The sequence below is a fragment of the Triticum dicoccoides genome, chromosome 6A (genome assembly GCF_002162155.2).
Source record: "Triticum dicoccoides isolate Atlit2015 ecotype Zavitan chromosome 6A, WEW_v2.0, whole genome shotgun sequence".
NCBI classification, from domain to species: domain Eukaryota; kingdom Viridiplantae; phylum Streptophyta; class Magnoliopsida; order Poales; family Poaceae; genus Triticum; species Triticum dicoccoides.
The window spans coordinates 591,863,610-591,881,162 of NC_041390.1; positions in this window are offsets into that span (position 1 = coordinate 591,863,610).

A 17,553-nucleotide genomic window follows, 5' to 3' on the forward strand; every position below is an offset into this window, starting at 1 on the left:
AGGTGCCGGCGGCAGCGCCGTCCGTGAGGGGGGGCACGTCCTGGAGACGCATGCTGCCTCTTCGGACATGCCACAACACCACCCCGCATGTATGAGGGGCCGGTGCGATGCTCCGGTGGCATTGCTACCCCCAGGGCCCCCGTCCCACCTAACCCTGGAGCGGTTGACCACGAGATCTAACCCTTTGACTTTCTACGGACGGGCTTTGACCAGTGGATCTCTCCATCCGGTTGTGTCAGGTCAGCCCAGAGGGACACCTGGGAGCAACATTCGGGCCAAACCCACAACTACATACCCTCCGTGTAGACCCGACGCGTCCATTTCCCTCTCCAGGTGCCGGCGGCGGCATCGTCCGTGAGGGGGCCACGCCCCGGAGATGCGTGCCGCCTCTTCGGACATGCCACAACACCACCCGTCCCGCCTAAGGGACATGAAATTCTCCTTGATGGCAGCTGGATCTAAATACTAAGACCCGACGCGTCCGTTTCCCCCCTCTAGGTGCCGCCGGCGGCGCCGTCCGTTAGGGGGGGCACGCCTCGGAGATGCGTGCCGCCTCTTCGGACATGCCAAAACACCACCCGATTGTGGTAGGTCATCCTATAGAAACACTTGGGAGCAACGTCCCCTCCGTATAGACCCGATGCGGCCGTTTTCGTCCTCCAAGTGCCGGCGGTGGCGCCGTTCGTGAGGGGGCACACCGCGGACGTGAGGGGGTCACACTCCGGAGACGGGTGCCGGGCGTTTGCAACCACCACAAAACTTCTATCAGCATAGCTGTTTTTTATTTTAATAAAATATAAGGACCTATATTCAAAAGAACATGATGGCACATTATTAACGTGCTCAAAAAAATACAAACTATATATATATATATTCATAATCTATGGAAAAATGACAAAGTACATATATATTCATATAATAATACATAAAAAAGCATATGCTACATGTCAGTTAATATAATAATACATAAAAAGAATACAAACATATATAAAAAATAGAATAACTATGCTGACGGCATTGCCGTCGGCATAGAGACGGCAGGGTCTAGGTGGGCGGCATGCCGCGGATCGGTGACGTGGTGGGTATGCCGACGGCCGCCGCCGGCATATGTGCTGGACGGTGCGCCGCGGATTGGTGACGTGGCATGCGGAGATATGCCGACGGCGCCCATCCCGACCGTCGGCATAGATTTGACGGTGTTAGCCGCTGGTCACGGGCAGGGTCGCCGGGCCCACTGCTATGCCGACGGCTGGGTTATGCCGACGGCTGCTGTCGGCGTATTCGCAGCTAGGCCGACGGCCATATTGTGTCGACGGGTGCCGTCGGCTTAGCTCGGGGTAGCCCGACGGCTAGGATAAGCCGACGGCCAGGACGTGGCTGTCGACATAGCTCCAAGTAGGCCGACGGTGGCCGTCGGCATTGTTTTGGCTGTCGGGGTAGGACCCTTTTCCGGTAGTGCGCCATCAAGTCGAGGGTCGACCGCCGCCATCTCCTCCCGCCCGTCATCGACCACCTCCTCGCAGGCTCGCCATGTCGATTAGAGACGACCACGTAGCTGGAGTAGGCATAGGATGCACCTACACTTGTGCACTGTCTCCCCTACACCTGTTCGATCTCCTCGGTCCTCTCCTCTGTTTGAGTTTAGTCATGACAAGGACTCAATGCCAAGGACCTGGACAGGAAAGGAAGATGTACGTGCAATAGCAAAGGAGGCTCAGTCTGCTGTACAGGACTCTCGCCTTTCTAATACGATGACAAACAATATATCCCTTTGTTTTATTGTTAAGTGCTCTTACACTTACATTGCAGGCTCTCAAACTTCTGTCTGTATTAGCCGCCATCCGCTGGGATGACAAGCCAGATAGGATTGAAAACATTCTGACTTCCACACTTCTAGATGGTTCTGTTGAATCAAAGAGTTCAAGTGCTTCTTCTGGTGACCCACTTGCTTCAACTACCTGGGACGAGGTACCTTCATGTTTATTTGTTCTCCATGCAGTAAAAAGTGGAATTGCTTATACCGAGGATCCATCACTTTGCCAAACAAACTGAAACAGGTTCATCCAAAACATACGATTATTACAAGTTAGTATTGATCTATTGAGTGTTGAATACACAATTCTTAAGTAAACCTATTGCAAAACTTGCTTCTTTATTGTCGATTGCATCCTCCTTTGAAAAAAGATTCTGAATGCTCAAAATTTATCTCATATATGTTGTATTCTTGGTCCATTTGTTTTACAAAACATAAAAATTTGGTCTGTTTGTGCAGGACGTGGGTAAACATCGACGTAAGAAGAGCAGGCTACTAGCGAGAGTCGTCCAAGAGGGAAGAGAGAGGGAGGAGGAAGATACGTCCGTGCGCGCGGGTGCTACTGGTTAATCTGTGCTAATACTCCAGTGGACTGTCTGCTAATGCTGGACTGTGCCTCACATCTATTCTTAATATATAAACCATTTATCAGAACTCTTCCATTCTTACCTGATGAGAAAACTAAGATGTGCAGATGCATGGTGTTTATCTTATGTCCATACCGTTTTCAGCTAGCTTCTAAGAATATGGTATAATACATTAGAAAATATTACATCGTGCACGCATCCAACTTGGAATGACTCATGAATTGCACTGAAAATACACTGCTACCTCTTGAGCACTGCGTTGGTTTTCCCTTGAAGAGGAAAGGGTGATGGAGCAAAGTAATGTAAGTATTTCCCTCTGTTTTTAAGAACCAAGGTATCATTCTAGTAGGAGGCCACGCACGAGCCCTCGCACCTACACAAACAAATAAATCCTCGCAACCAACGCGATAAGTGGTTGTCAATCCCTACACGGTCACTTACGAGAGTGAGATCTGATAGATTTGATAAGATAATATTTTTGGTATTTTTATGATAAAGATGCAAAGTAAAATAAAAGGCAATAAAAATAACTAAGTGTTGGAAGATTAATATGATGGAAAATAGACTCGGGGGCCATAGTTTTCACTAGTGGCTTCTCTTAAGAGCATAAGTATTTACGGTGAGTGAACAAATTACTGTTGAGCAATTGACAGAATTGAGCATAGTTATGAGAATATCTAGGTATGATCATGTGTATAGGCATCATGTCCGAGACAAGTAGACCGACTCCTGCCTGCATCTACTACTATTACTCCACACATCGACCGCTATCCAGCATGCATCTAGAGTATTAAGTTCATAAGAACAGAGTAACGCTTTAAGCAAGATGACATGATGTAGAGGGATAAACTCATGCAATATGATATAAACCCCATCTTGTTATCCTCGATGGCAACAATACAATACGTGCCTTGCTGCCCCTACTGTCACTGGGAAAGGAGACCGCAAGATTGAACCCAAAGCTAAGCACTTCTCCCATTGCAAGAAAGATCAATCTAGTAGGCCAACCCATACTGATAATTCGAAGAGACTTGCAAAGATAACCTCATACATAAAAGAATTCAGAGAAGATTCAAATATTGTTCATAGATAAACTTGATCATAAACCCACAATTCATCGGTCTCAACAGACACACTGCAAAAGAAGATTACATCGAATAGATCTCCACGAGAGAGGGGGAGAACATTGTATTGAGATCCAAAAAGAGAGAAGAAGCCATCTAGCTAATAACTATGGACCCGAAGGTCTGAGGTAAACTACTCACACATCATCGGAGAGGCTATGGTGTTGATGTAGAAGCCCTCCATAATCGATGCCCCCTTCGGCGGAGCTCCAGAACAGGCCCTAAGATGGGATCTCACGGGTACAGAAGGTTGCGGCGGTGGAATTAGGTTTTTGGCTCTGTCTCTGGTAGTTTGGGGGTACGTAGGTATATATAGGAGGGAGGAGTACGTCGGTGGAGCAACAGGGGGCCCACGAGGGTGGAGGGTGCGCCTAGGGGGGTAGGCGTGCCCCCCTACCTCGTGGCCTCCTGGTTGATGTCTTGACGTAGGGTCCAAGTCCTCTGGATCACGTTTGTTTCAAAAATCACATTGCCGAAGGTTTTATTCCGTTTGGACTCCGTTTGATATTTTTTTCTGTGGAACTCTGAAATAGGCAAAAAACAACAATTCTGGGCTGGGCCTCTGGTTAATAGGTTAGTCCCAAAAAAATATAAAAGTGTATAATAAAGCCCAATAATGTCCAAAACAGAATATAATATAGCATGGAACAATAAAAAATTATAGATACGTTGGAGACGTATCAAGCATCCCCAAGCTTAATTCATGCTCGTCCTCAAGTAGGTAAATGATAAAGACAACTTTTTGACGTGGAATGTTACTTGGCATAATTTCAATGTAATTCTTCTTAATTGTGGTATGAATATTCAGATCCGAAAGATTCAAGATAAAAGTTCAATATTGACATAAAAATAATAATAATTCAAGCATACTAACTAAGCAATTATGTCCTCTCAAAATAACATGGCCAAAGAAAGTTCATCCCTACAAAATCATATAGTTTAGTCATGCTCCATTTTCGTCACACAAGAATGCTCTCATCATGCACAACCCCGATGACAAGCCAAGCAATTGTTTCATACTTTAGTAATCTCAAACTTTTTCAATCTTTACGCAATACATGAGCGTGAGCCATGGATATAGCACTATGGGTGGAATAGAATATAATGATGGGGGTTATGTGGAGAAGACAAAAAAGGGAGAAAGTCTCACATCAACGAGGCTAATAAATGAGCTATGGAGTTGCCCATCAATTGATGTTAATGCAAGGAGTAGGGATTGCCATGCAATGGATGCACTAGAGCTATAAATATACGAAAGCTCAAAAAAAGAAACTAAGTGGGTGTGCATCCAACTTGCTTGCTCACGAAGACCTAGGGCATTTGAGGAAGCCCATTGTTGGAATATACAAGCCAAGTTCTATAATGAAAAGTTCCCACTAGTATATGAAAGTGACAAAACAAAAGACTCTCTATCATGAAGATTATGGTGCTACTTTGAAGCACAAGTGTGGTAAAAAGGATAGTAACATTGTCCCTTCTCTCTTTTTCTCTCATTTTTTGGGCCTTCTCTTTTTTTATGGTCTTTCTCTTTTTTTCCTCACTTGGGACAATGCTCTAGAAAATGATGATCATCACACTTCTATTTTTTTACAACTCGATACTAGAACAAAGTATGACTCTATATGAATGCCTCCGGCGATGTACCGGGATATGTAATGAACCAAGAGTGACATGTATGAAAGGATTATGAATGGTGGCTTTGCCACAAATACTATGTCAACTACATGATCATGCAAAGCAATATGACAATGATGAACGTGTTATGATAAACAGAATGGTGGAAAGTTGCATGGCAATATATCTCGGAATGGCTATGGGAATGCCATAATAGGTAGGTATGGTGGATGTTTTGAGGAAGATATAAGGAGGTTTATGTGTGAAAGAGCGTATCATATCTCGGGGTTTGGATGCACCGGCGAAGTTTGCACCAACTCTCAATGTGAGAAAGGGCAATACACGGTACCGAAGATGCTAGCAATCATGAAAAGGTGAGAGTGCGTATAATCCATGGACTCAACATTAGTCATAAAGAACTCACATACTTATTGCAAAAATCTACAAGTAATCAAAAACCAAGCACTACGCGCATGCTCCTAGGGGGATAGATTGGTAGGAAAAGACCATCGCTCGTCCCCGACCGCCACTCATAAGGAGGACAATCAAAGAACACCTCATGTTTCAAATTTGTTACATAACGTTTACCATACGTGCATGCTACGGGACTTGCAAACTTCAACACAAGTATTTTTCAAATTCACAACTACTCAACTAGCACAACTTTGGTATCACTACCTCCATGTCTCAAAACAATCATCAAGCATCAAACTTTTCTTAGTATTCAACACACTCATAAGAAAGTTTTACTAGTCTTGAATACCTAGTATATTAGGATTATTTAAGTAAATTACCATGCTATTTAAGACTCTCAAAATAATCTAAGTGAAGCATGAGAGAATAATAGTTTCTATAAAACAGAACCACCACCGTGCTCTAAAAGATATAAGTGAAGTACTAGAGGAAAAACTATATAACTCAAAAGATATAAGTGAAGCACATAGAGTATTCCAATAATTTCCGAATCATGTGTGTCTCTCTCAAAAGGTGTGTACAACAAGGATGGTTGTGGTAAACTAAAAAGCAAAGACTCAAATCATACAAGACGCTCCAAGCAAAATACATATCATGTGGTGAATAAAAATATAGCTCCAAGTAAAGTTACCTATGGAAGTAGACGAAAGAGGGGATGCCTTCCGGGGCATCCCCAAGCTTTGGCTTTTAGGTGTCCTTAGATTATCTTGGGGTGCCATGGGCATCCCCAAGCTTAGGCTCTTTTCACTCCTTGTTCCATAATCCATCAAATCTTTCACCCAAAACTTGAAAACTTCACAACACAAAACTTAACAGAAAATCTCGTGAGCTCCGTTAGCAAAAGAAAACAAAACACCACTTCAAGGTACTGTAATGAACTCATTCTTTATTTATATTGGTGTTAAACCTACTATATTCCAACTTCTCTATGGTCTATAAACTATTTTACTAGCCATAGATTCATCAAAATAAGCAAACAACACAAGAAAAACAGAATCTGTCAAAAACAGAACAATCTGTAGTAATCTGTAACTAACGCAAGATCTGGAACCCCAAAAATTCTAAAATAAATTTCTGGACGTGAGGAATTTATCTATTATTCATCTGCAAAAATAATTAACTAAATAGCACTTTCCAAATAAAAATGGCAGCAATTCTCATGAGCGCTAAAGTTTCTGTTTTTTATAGCAAGATTAAAAAGACTTTCCCCAAGTCTTCCCAACGGTTCTACTTGGCACAAACACTAATTAAACACAAAAAAACACAACCAAAACAGAGGATAGATAAATTATTTATTACTAAAGAGGAGCAAAAAGCAAGGAATAAAAATAAAATTGGGTTGCCTCCCAACAAGCGCCATCGTTTAACGCCCCTAGCTAGGCATAAAAAGCAAGGATAGATCTAGGTATTGCCATCTTTGGCTTTCAATTTTTAGCGGAATCAAGCTCGAATCCGGGAGGTTCTTTATGTTTCCCTTCATATTCGGAAAATTTTAGATCTAAAGAATCCAACCGCTTGTTGCAAATGGTAATCAACATATTCATGCGGTGAATATTTCCGCTAACACTCTTAAGAGGTTCAAGAGACTTTTGTAAAATCTTAGTTACTTCGCAAATTTTTCTCAAAAACTTGTGGCTCTTCCTGGGTATGTTGTGGCCCCTTTTGTTGAGGTAGTGTTCCCACTACCCCCTCTATGATTTCATGTGCAACACTGGGATCAATTTCAATAAAATTTCCTTTGGCAACACAATCCAAGAGTTGTCTATGGGACATATTTAGTCCAACGTAGAAACTGCGAAGCAAAATTCTAAAACTCACCTCTAAGGTGCAATTACGATAAGATTCCATCATCCTATACCAAGCATCTTTTAAATTTTCTCCTTGTCTTTCTTTAAAGTGAAGAACTTGAAACTCAGGGGACAAAGGAACAGATATGGGACTAGCCATAACGACAAGCAAACGAAAAAGAGGTGAACGGAAAAGAGAGAGCGAATAAAACGGCAAGGGTGAAGTGGGGGAGAGGAAAATGAGAGGCAAATGACAAATAATGTAATGCGGGAGATAAGGGTTTGTGATGGGTACTTGGTGTGTTGACTTTTGCATAGACCCCCCGGCAACGGCGCCAGAAATCCTTATTGCTACCTCTTGAGCACTGCGTTGGTTTTCCCTTGAAGAGGAAAGGATGATGCAGCAAAGTAGCGTAAGTATTTCCCTCAGTTTTTGAGAACCAAGGTATCAATCCAGTAGGAGGCCACGCACGAGCCCCTCGCACCTACACAAACAAATAAATCCTCGCAACCAACACGATAAGGGGTTGTCAATCCCTACACGATCACTTACGAGAATGAGATCTGATAGATATGATAAGATAATATTTTTGGTATTTTTTATGATAAAGATGCAAAGTAAAATAAAAGGCAATAAAAATAACTAAGTGTTGGAAGATTAATATGATGGAAAATAGACCCGGGGGCCATAGGTTTCACTAGTGGCTTCTCTCAAGAGCATAAGTATTTATGGGGGTGAACAAATTACTGTTGAGCAATTAACAGAATTGAGCATAGTTATGAGAATATCTAGGTATGATCATGTATATAGGCACCACGTCCGAGACAAGTAGACTGACTCCTGCCTGCATCTACTACTATTACTCCACACATCGACCGCTATCCAGCATGCATCTAGAGTATTGAGTTCATAAGAACAAAGTAACGCTTTAAGCAAGATGACATGTTGTAGAGGAATAAACTCATGCAATATGATATAAACCCCATCTTGTTATCATCGATGGCAACAATACAATACGTGCCTTGCTGCCCCTGCTGTCACCGGGAAAGGATACCGCAAGATTGAACTCAAAGCTAAGCACTTGTCCATTGCAAGAAAGATCAATCTAGTAGGCCAAACCAAACTAATAATTCGAAGAGACTTGCAAAGATAACCAATCATACATAAAATAATTCAGAGAAGATTCAAATATTGTTCATAGATAAACTTGATCATAAACCCATAATTCATCGATCTCAACAAACACACCGCAAAAGAAGATTACATCGAATAGATCTCCACGAGAGAGGGGGAGAACATTGTATTGATATCCAAAAAGAGAGAATAGCCATCTAGCTAATAACTATGGACCCGAAGGTCTGAGGTAAACTACTCACACATCATCGGAGAGGCTATGGTGTTGATGTAGAAGCCCTCCATGGTCGATGCCCCCTCCGGCGGAGCTCCGAAACAGGCCCCAAGATGGGATCTCACAGGTACATAAGGTTGCGGCGGTGGAATTAGGTTTTTGGCTCCGTCTCTGGTAGTTTGGGGGTACGTAGGTATATATAGGAGGAAGGAGTACGTCGGTGGAGCAACAGGGGGCCCACGAGGGTGGAGGGCGTGCCCCCCTACCTCGTGGCCTCCTGGTTGATGTCTTGACGTAGGGTCCAAATCCTCTGGATCACGTTCGTTCCGAAAATCACGTTCCCGAAGATTTCATTTCGTTTGGACTCCGTTTGATATTCCTTTTCTGCGAAACTCTGAAATAGGCAAAAAACAGCAATGGGCTGGGCCTCCGGTTAATAGGTTAGTCCCTAAAATAATATAAAAGAGTATAATAAAGTCCAATAATATTCAAAATAGAATATTATATAGTATGGAACAATAAAAAATTATAGATACGTTGGAGACGTATCATACACTCGCTCTAAATAACCTTCCAATGGAATTGTTTGAGTTTCTGCTGGGATTGCACAAATGGCCTGCTACTCGGTGTTCAGTGTGTTGTTTGACAAGCACTTGGGTGCTTTGTGGCCCAGGCGCCCAGCGGAGCAAGTGTCGGGTCCCGAGTGGCCTACTAAACTATGTGTTTCTTAGCTCTGCTAATTAGCGTCAGTGAACTAAGATTAATCTGGATGTGTGCAAGATATACATTGTTTAGCAAGAGGAATTGTAGTTATTAAATCGTTTTGTGCCATTTGAAAGGGAAAATGACATTGTCATCCGAGGAAGCTAACATTCTTTCTCAAAAGTGCAGGGTTTCCTTTGTTTTTGCTTGGCCACTAAACTGCACGCCACTATGGCCTTTGTATGTTCTTTTGAAGAATGGATGTTTCCTGCTTACTGTACATCATGCTACGACTACACGCATGTGGTAAGTTATTTAGCAAGGAGGCAACTCAAATTACTTTCAGTACTCTTCAGTGCAGATCGGTAAGTTGTTTATCTTACTTTCACTTTTAAATTGTTTGCTGAATCACTACACGCATGTGGTCCCTACTGCATTTCTCTTAATTATAAGATGTAATCAATAGGTTTTGAGAGTGGATTTTCTACTCTGGGTGTACTACACCTGAGTATGCAAACAATTGGAAAAACGTGATCAAACAAAGTTGAAAAAATCTGAAAATTTTAGACATTAGACTTTATCACACATCTCATGGTTTTGTAACTTATGACTTGGAAGATTTTTGCCAAAGCACAAGGGCAAAGTTCTTTCATTTTCCTTCTGTACAGTAACATTTGACAAAAAGCATGTGTTGTGTTGTTCTTAATGGGCTGGCACAATTACAGCCAAAGGCTATGTTTACAAAAAGAAATTAATGATTCAAAGAAGAGGAGCAGAGGGTGTATGATATTTACCTCAAGGTGATGAATCAGTGAATCGAGGGACTTATTTTCCGGTGACGCCAGCGGGACATTCCATTTCCTGCATTTCCTCTTCGATATGCTGATCCCGATCTCCAATTTTGGATGCTTCTTTCGTAGTCTATTTAAGTGGGCAATTGTTTTTACCGGTTGGTACACGTTTTTTTCAATATGCACTCTCATATACTTTTTCTGTTCTGGAAAGTGATTTATTGATGGCACAATGGAATCATTGAAACAATGTCTTCTCATCAAGGATTGGACTGTGTTCTCATCAAAGTGTTCTTATTATGTGAGGCATTTGCCATTGCAACATCTTATGCAGGGTATATTTTTTCCACTAAACTGAACTGCCTCGCATACAAATTGTATGTAATACCCCCTTCTCCATAAATAAATGACATCTGCTTGGGCAATAGGTCGTGCAAGCATCTCCTCCTCCCGGTCTTCAGCACTCCTGCGGGAATTGAGTGCCAGTGTGGTCGAGCCACATAGAACACCAACAAGTGACAACAGCACACCATTCCGTAAGTTATTTTGGCTGATGTTTCGATAAATTTGAAAGTGGAGATCTGCATGTGTATATAACATATTCTTGTCCTCGTGGGAATTCGGGTTGCTATTCTTCATAGCATTAAACACGCTGAATTTTACATGAATATTGATAGAAGGATTCTATAAATTTATTTATGACTTTATGATTTTGTTTTTACTATCGTTTATGGTTTAATTTGAACTGTGCAAGTAAAATATCACTTATTTAAGAGCCAGAGAGTGTTGTTAAAATGTGGCTAATTACCTTTTAAATGTTTTACAGAATTCAAAGATATATGTGTATACTTCCATGTCTACTTGATTCTTTTATACAGAGTTTGGGGAATGACCAGAACGTGGCTTGGTTTACATGATGTTCATACTACGGATTGGGGAGGCATGGTTTCCTTTAAGGAGTGGTGGCGCAGCAACGCTTCCGGGAGGTAGCAATCTTGAATGGCGCTTGTTTTCTTTATGCTTCTTATCTTTTGGTAAATCTAGAACGAGCGAAATGCTCGAGTGTTCCGCAACAACGCGATTCCGTCCGGTGTGCTTGTGACACACACCGAAGCGGAGGCATCGTTGTGGTGCCTTGCCGAGCGAAATATCTGTGTAATGTAATGCTGCGAGGGTGATGCTTGTAATTTGGCCTTTGGCCTAGATTCTTAAAACCTCGTTCTTATTCAATGAAATGCCAAGCATTTTGACTTCGTTCAAAAATAATATGGACCCACGTGGAGCGAAATGTTTAATATGTGCATACCTTGTCTCAATTGAGAAATGTATCTTTGATGGCTGGTTTTTAAAGATGTCTTATAAAGTTGTGAATTCTACGAGAAAAGGCTTGTGAGTGGAATTAATGAGTATGGCGCTTGTGATGCATCCTCCATAGGTCTTTCGCAATCAATCATTCTTCTGTTATTATGGTTAAATGGTTGTCCAAATTCGAAATACACAACAAATTTTAGGTTGCATACATCTGTGTGTTACAATATTTCTGTCATATGTTTTCAGCTGTTCCATTGTATGCATGCAGTGTGAAGGCAGAAATTAATGTTGGCTGGTTGCCTGAGAAATAAAAAAGGCTAAAATATTGAGTTGTATGAAGCATGGTTGTTTTCTTGAAGTTTTTGAAGGAATGTATACCATTGACTGAGAGGAATCATTCATTCCATTAATGGGAGTAGAGCACTCTTAGAGGGAATTCGGCAGAGTGTAAGTACACATGAGAGGTGTGTTTTTATTGATAGAGGAAAGGCGAGAGCATGACACTTCTACAGGAAAAAGAAAGAAAATGGAATAAAAAGATAAAAAACTAAAGAGAAGAATGCTATGATCCCATGATAAGATGCCGGCCACCAGCGAGCGCCCACATGAGCAAACCTATAGTAGATCCTAGGACACATAATATTTGATTAAGGGGTATAATTGGATTAGGAGTTCAGATCAGAGATGCTTCTTAAAGTATATGCATTATAGCCCGTAGCAACGCGCAGACGTTCTACTAGTCCGAATGAAAAAGAATCATCTTTCTTTCATCCGTAAAAAGGAAACGGAACGAAGAATAGTCATGAATACTGAGAGATTTTTCCTCAATAAAAATACAAATACTTTCACGCCAGCATATTTTTATTTTTATTTTTTATAGGGTCCGCAGACTTTTTTTGGATGGAAGCAGATTTTTTTTGAGACAATGTCGCGAAGCTTTATTAATTCGTCACAATGTTTACAGGGACGGATGGTAGGTTCTCGGGATGGCCTAACCAAACACGGCGGCCACCACCGAGAGATAAAGCATGCATCGCTAAGTTGTGAGCTTCATAATTGGAGCTCCTAAATTCATGTCTAATGCTACAAAATTCAAAAGAATTGGAATGGGCTATTATTTCTGTACAATTGCACCGTAGCTCGCCAAATTATCCTTATGTAGATCCTCCACTACCACTTTGCAATCCGAAGCCACTTCAATCTATCGTAGATATAGATCATTTGCCAATGCCAGTGCTTCTCTGATCGCCATGGCTTCAAGGGTTGGTGGATCTACAATGTTTCTGAAACCGAAGGTGGATGCACCGATGAAACTACCTGTTTGGTCTCTGCATATCACCCCAATAGACCCGAATCCCTGCCTAGACACAGCCGCGTCAACGTTCATCTTAGCATTGCCCACAATCGGGGGTATCCACCTTTTTGGGTTCTCGGATCTATGCACCATCGCGACAGGGTTCTTGGCATTTATCATCTTCAACTCCCCCAAGTAACTTGATATGAAACTGCTCACAGAATGGGGTGATTGATAGATGTTCTCATGGAAAGCTTTCCTTCTGGCTCCCCATATCGCCCAAAGTGAGACCACCAAGCGATCAAAAAGCTCTTTAGATAGTATTTCATGAATTGCAAACAGCCAATCCTTCGGATTCTCCTCGCCGCGCTCTAGCATATGATGCACCAGCTCTTCGGGAGCCAGCGCCCATACACTTGCAGACATGGGACATGAGATCAGTGCATGCTTCCATGTGTCCACGGCTCCGTAGAGTAGGCATGTATTTTCTATTGCCATGTGTCGGTGCTCCAAAACGGTCCCCGTTGGCATTGATTGCCTGGCTAAACGCCATAGAAACATCTTAAGCTTTGAGGGCACTTGGATATGCCATATCGTTGACCAGTTGTTGGATTCGTTGAACTCATATGAAGTCCCTCCCTCCTCATTTAGCCATGCCTCCTTGCTATGCTTTGTCTTAAGAATCATGTGATAGGCAGACCGGACGCTGAACCTTCCTCTAGGATCATGATGCCATGCCCAGAAATCCTCGACTCGACGCGTGCATAGCGGGATTCTCAAAATCGCCTCGGCATCAAAATGAGTGAACACAGTTCGGACCAAGCCCTCGTTCCAGCAAGCAGAAGTGTTGTCGATGAGTTGTGCCACTCTCACCGGAGGATTTGGCGTCAGAGATGTTATAGGGCGCTTGAAACTGTCTCGAGGAATCCAGTTGTGTTGCCAAATATCCGTCGATGCACCATCTCCTATTCGGCGCACCATACCTTGTGCAAGGATATCGCGCCCTTCCAATATTGCCCTCCATATCTGAGACGGGTGTGCTCCAAGTTCGGCTTGAAGTAGAGAACATTCCGGGAAATATACCGCCTTCAGGATTCGAGCGCTGAGAGATGTGTCATCTGTGAGTGTGCACCATGCCTGCCTTGCTAACAATGCTAGGTTGAAAATTTCCAAGTCGCGGAAACCCAAACCTCCCAAATGCTTCGGCATGGTTAAGATATCCCATGCTACCCAGCTAGGCTTCCTCTTCCCTTGCTTGGAACCCCACCAGAATTGTCGGATAATCGACGTGATACTATCGCAGAGACCCCTTGGTAATCTGAAGCACGACATCGAATACACGGGGATCGCTTGTGCTACAGATTTAATTAAAACTTCCTTACCAGCAGCAGACAGTAACTTCTCCATCCATCCTTTGATCTTTTCCCAGACTCGGTCCCAAAGGTATTTAAATGTACCGTTCTTCGAGTGTCCAACATCCGTCGGCATACCCAGGTAACGTTCACTCAAAGACTCGTTTAACACTTGCAAGTTGGTCTTAATAGTTTCTTTCAACTGTGCAGGGCAGCCCTTACTGAAGAAAATTGAAGATTTCTCATTGTTGATTCTTTGCCCTGACGCATGACAGTAAATATCAAGTAGGTTTGACACCTGAATTGATCCCTCCCCACTGGCCTTGAATAGCAACAGGCTGTCATCTGCAAACAGGAGATGGTTAACGGTAGGAGCCGAAGGAGCCACCTGAATTCCTGTTAGTGACGACTGAGAACTTGATTTAAGGAGGCACGAAAGGCCCTCTGCTGCAATCAAGAACAAGTAGGGGGAGATTGGGTCTCCCTGCCGAATACCTCGTGTAGGCTTGAAAGATTCAAGTTTTTCACCATTGAAACATACCGAAAAAGAAACTGAGGATACCACACACATAACAATATGTATCCAGTGCTGGTCAAAACCCAACTTTGTCATGATACCTCGCAGGTAGGTCCATTCCAATCTATCATATGCCTTCATCATGTCCAGCTTCAAAGCACAGAAACTATTGGATTTTGATCTCGACCTCTTCATAAAATGCAAGCACTCATAAGCGCAAATGATATTGTCTGTGATAAGCCTTCCAGGGACAAATGCTGATTGTTCCTCAGAGATTATGTCAGGTAAGATTACTTTCAATCTGTTAGATATCACCTTTGAAGCTATTTTATATAGAACGTTGCATAGACTTATGGGACGGAATTGAGCAAGGACTTTTGGAGTAGTTACCTTGGGGATTAAAACAAGCACGATATCATTGATGGATTCTGGGCTCTCCTCGCCGTTCACAATTCTCAGAACTATGCTTGTTACTTCGTCCCCACAAACTTCCCAATGTCTCTGATAGAAGTGTGCAGGAAAACCATCGGGCCCCGGAGCTTTGGTTGGAAACATTTGAAACAGAGCACTCTTAACTTCCTCCTTGGTGTATGGCGCACACAAACTAGTATTCATTGCTGTTGTTACCTTGCGCGGCACATGATTCAGTACTGCATCCAAGTTTTGAACTCCCTCGGACAGGTACAAAGATTGATAAAAGTCATGTGCCATCGCCTTTAGCTCTCCCGGATCAGATATCTCAATGCCCAATGAGTTCTGTAGCGCCTTGATCATGTTCTTTTTCCTCCTCAAGCTGGCCCTGAGATGAAAAAACTTTGTATTTTTGTCGCCTGCAGAAAGCCATTCGACCCTAGCTCTCTGGCGCCACATGATTTCTTCCCTGTGATACATCTCAATTAGCCTTTCGTTGATCTTCAACTCGGCGTAAGTTGGGCCTGTCCTTAGAGGATCACTCTTTAGTTCATCGAGGGATTTCTTTAGATTTTTTATCTCTTTCCTCACGCTTCCAAATGTATCCCAACTCCATCTTCCCATATCCCTTGCCAGGTCTTGCAATTTCAGTCGCAGCTCCTCCACAGTTGAGCACGGAGGACCTGCGCCCCAACCCTGGTTTATCACATCCCGGAAACTGACATGCGTCTCCCACATTGTCTCATATCTGAAGGGGCGACTAACATGATTGGCCGTCCTAGCTTCCAGTTCGAGCAACAACGGTGAATGGTCCGATGTAACCCCCGTCAAATGTGTAACCAAGGCTAATGGAAGCCTCGTCAACCATTCTGCACTCACTAGCGCCCGGTCGAGTCTGCACCTTGTGAAAGTGCCGCCTGTTACTTTCTTCTCGAAGGTCCAAAAATTACCTTTGTAGCCCAAGTCGAGCAACATGCAAACATCTAAAACATCACGAAAAGCTTGGATTTGAGCGTTGCTCCTTTGACCCACACCATGGTGCTCATCTGGTTGTAACACTTCATTAAAATCACCCACACATAGCCAAGGGAGAGTGCTCAAAGTGCTGACGTTTTTCAAAGTTGTCCATGTTTGGTGCCTCAAGTGCGTTTGTGCCTCACCGTATACACACGTCATCCTCCAATTCTCTCTGCCTTGTTCCTCAATAGAAACATCTAAATGATAGTCAGAGTAGCCAAGGATCTCAACATTTATTGAATCATTCCAAAACAAGCCAATGCCTCCACTTCTACCTCGACTACTAACAGCATAAGATTTATCAAAGCCCAAAGTACCAGCTAGTGCTTCTACCCTCCCGCTTTCCAGCTGTGTTTCAACAATACATAAGAGGGTAGGGGAAAATTGCCTCGCAAAATCGCGAAGCTCCCGAACTGTCGCAGCTTTTCCCGCACCACGACAGTTCCAGCAGAAAATATTCATTGGGCCCGGTGGCGCTCCTCGAAGGAGCCCGCCAAAGAAGAGACGGTCCTGCCAAGACTGTCAATATATCCCAAGTTGTCCTCCCCTATATCTGAGCTCATCTTGGTCCTCTTCAAATCTTGTTTGCTGCTCGGACTAGCTGGAACAGTTTCGGGTGCTGGTAGCAAGAACCTCGCCCCCTGGTGTGCATCGCTTATCTCGTTATTCCCTGATTGCATCCCATGTTGCGCATGGGTAGGTGCCCTCTTTCTGTTGTTATCACCCTCATCCATGACAATATCTGAAGCATTGCCCGAACCATCCTGCCCTTCGCTGCCCTTGTCATGATCAAAACGAGGGCCGGCTGCACGACCTCCCCGGCCCCCCCTCCGACCACCTCTGCGGCCGCGTCCCCCTCCTGGGCCCTGTCCGGTTCGCATAACCCATGAAGCTCTCAGATCTTTGAAAACCAAAGCTGATGGTGGGTGAATTCCATTACCATGCTCTTTGAACTGATGACCTAGCATGCCACAAACCGCACACCAATCCAGGAGTTTTTCATATTTGAGTTTGTAGATCTGGCGCTTCCCGTCCCTTATCATCGAGACAACATTCCTCAGTGGCTTGTTGACATTGATCCGAACCCATATCCGATGGAGATTGCCCGTGAAATCTTGTGACTATGGCTCGGCATATAGGACCTCTCCAACCTTTGCAGCTAAGGATGGCACATCATGGATTTGCACCCATATCTCAATCGTATCAAGCAGGACCGTAGATGGTTTAGCCAGCCCATCATACGGTTTGATTATCACAGCATCACCCCGGAAGTGCCACGGGCCATCACGCGTTACTCTCTCCCAATCACCTAGGCAAGAGAATTGCACAGTGTATAGCTTATCTTCCAGAGGCTTGAACTGCACCTCCTGTGCTAGATCCCACGTAGCTCTCATGTTCTTGAAAAACCAA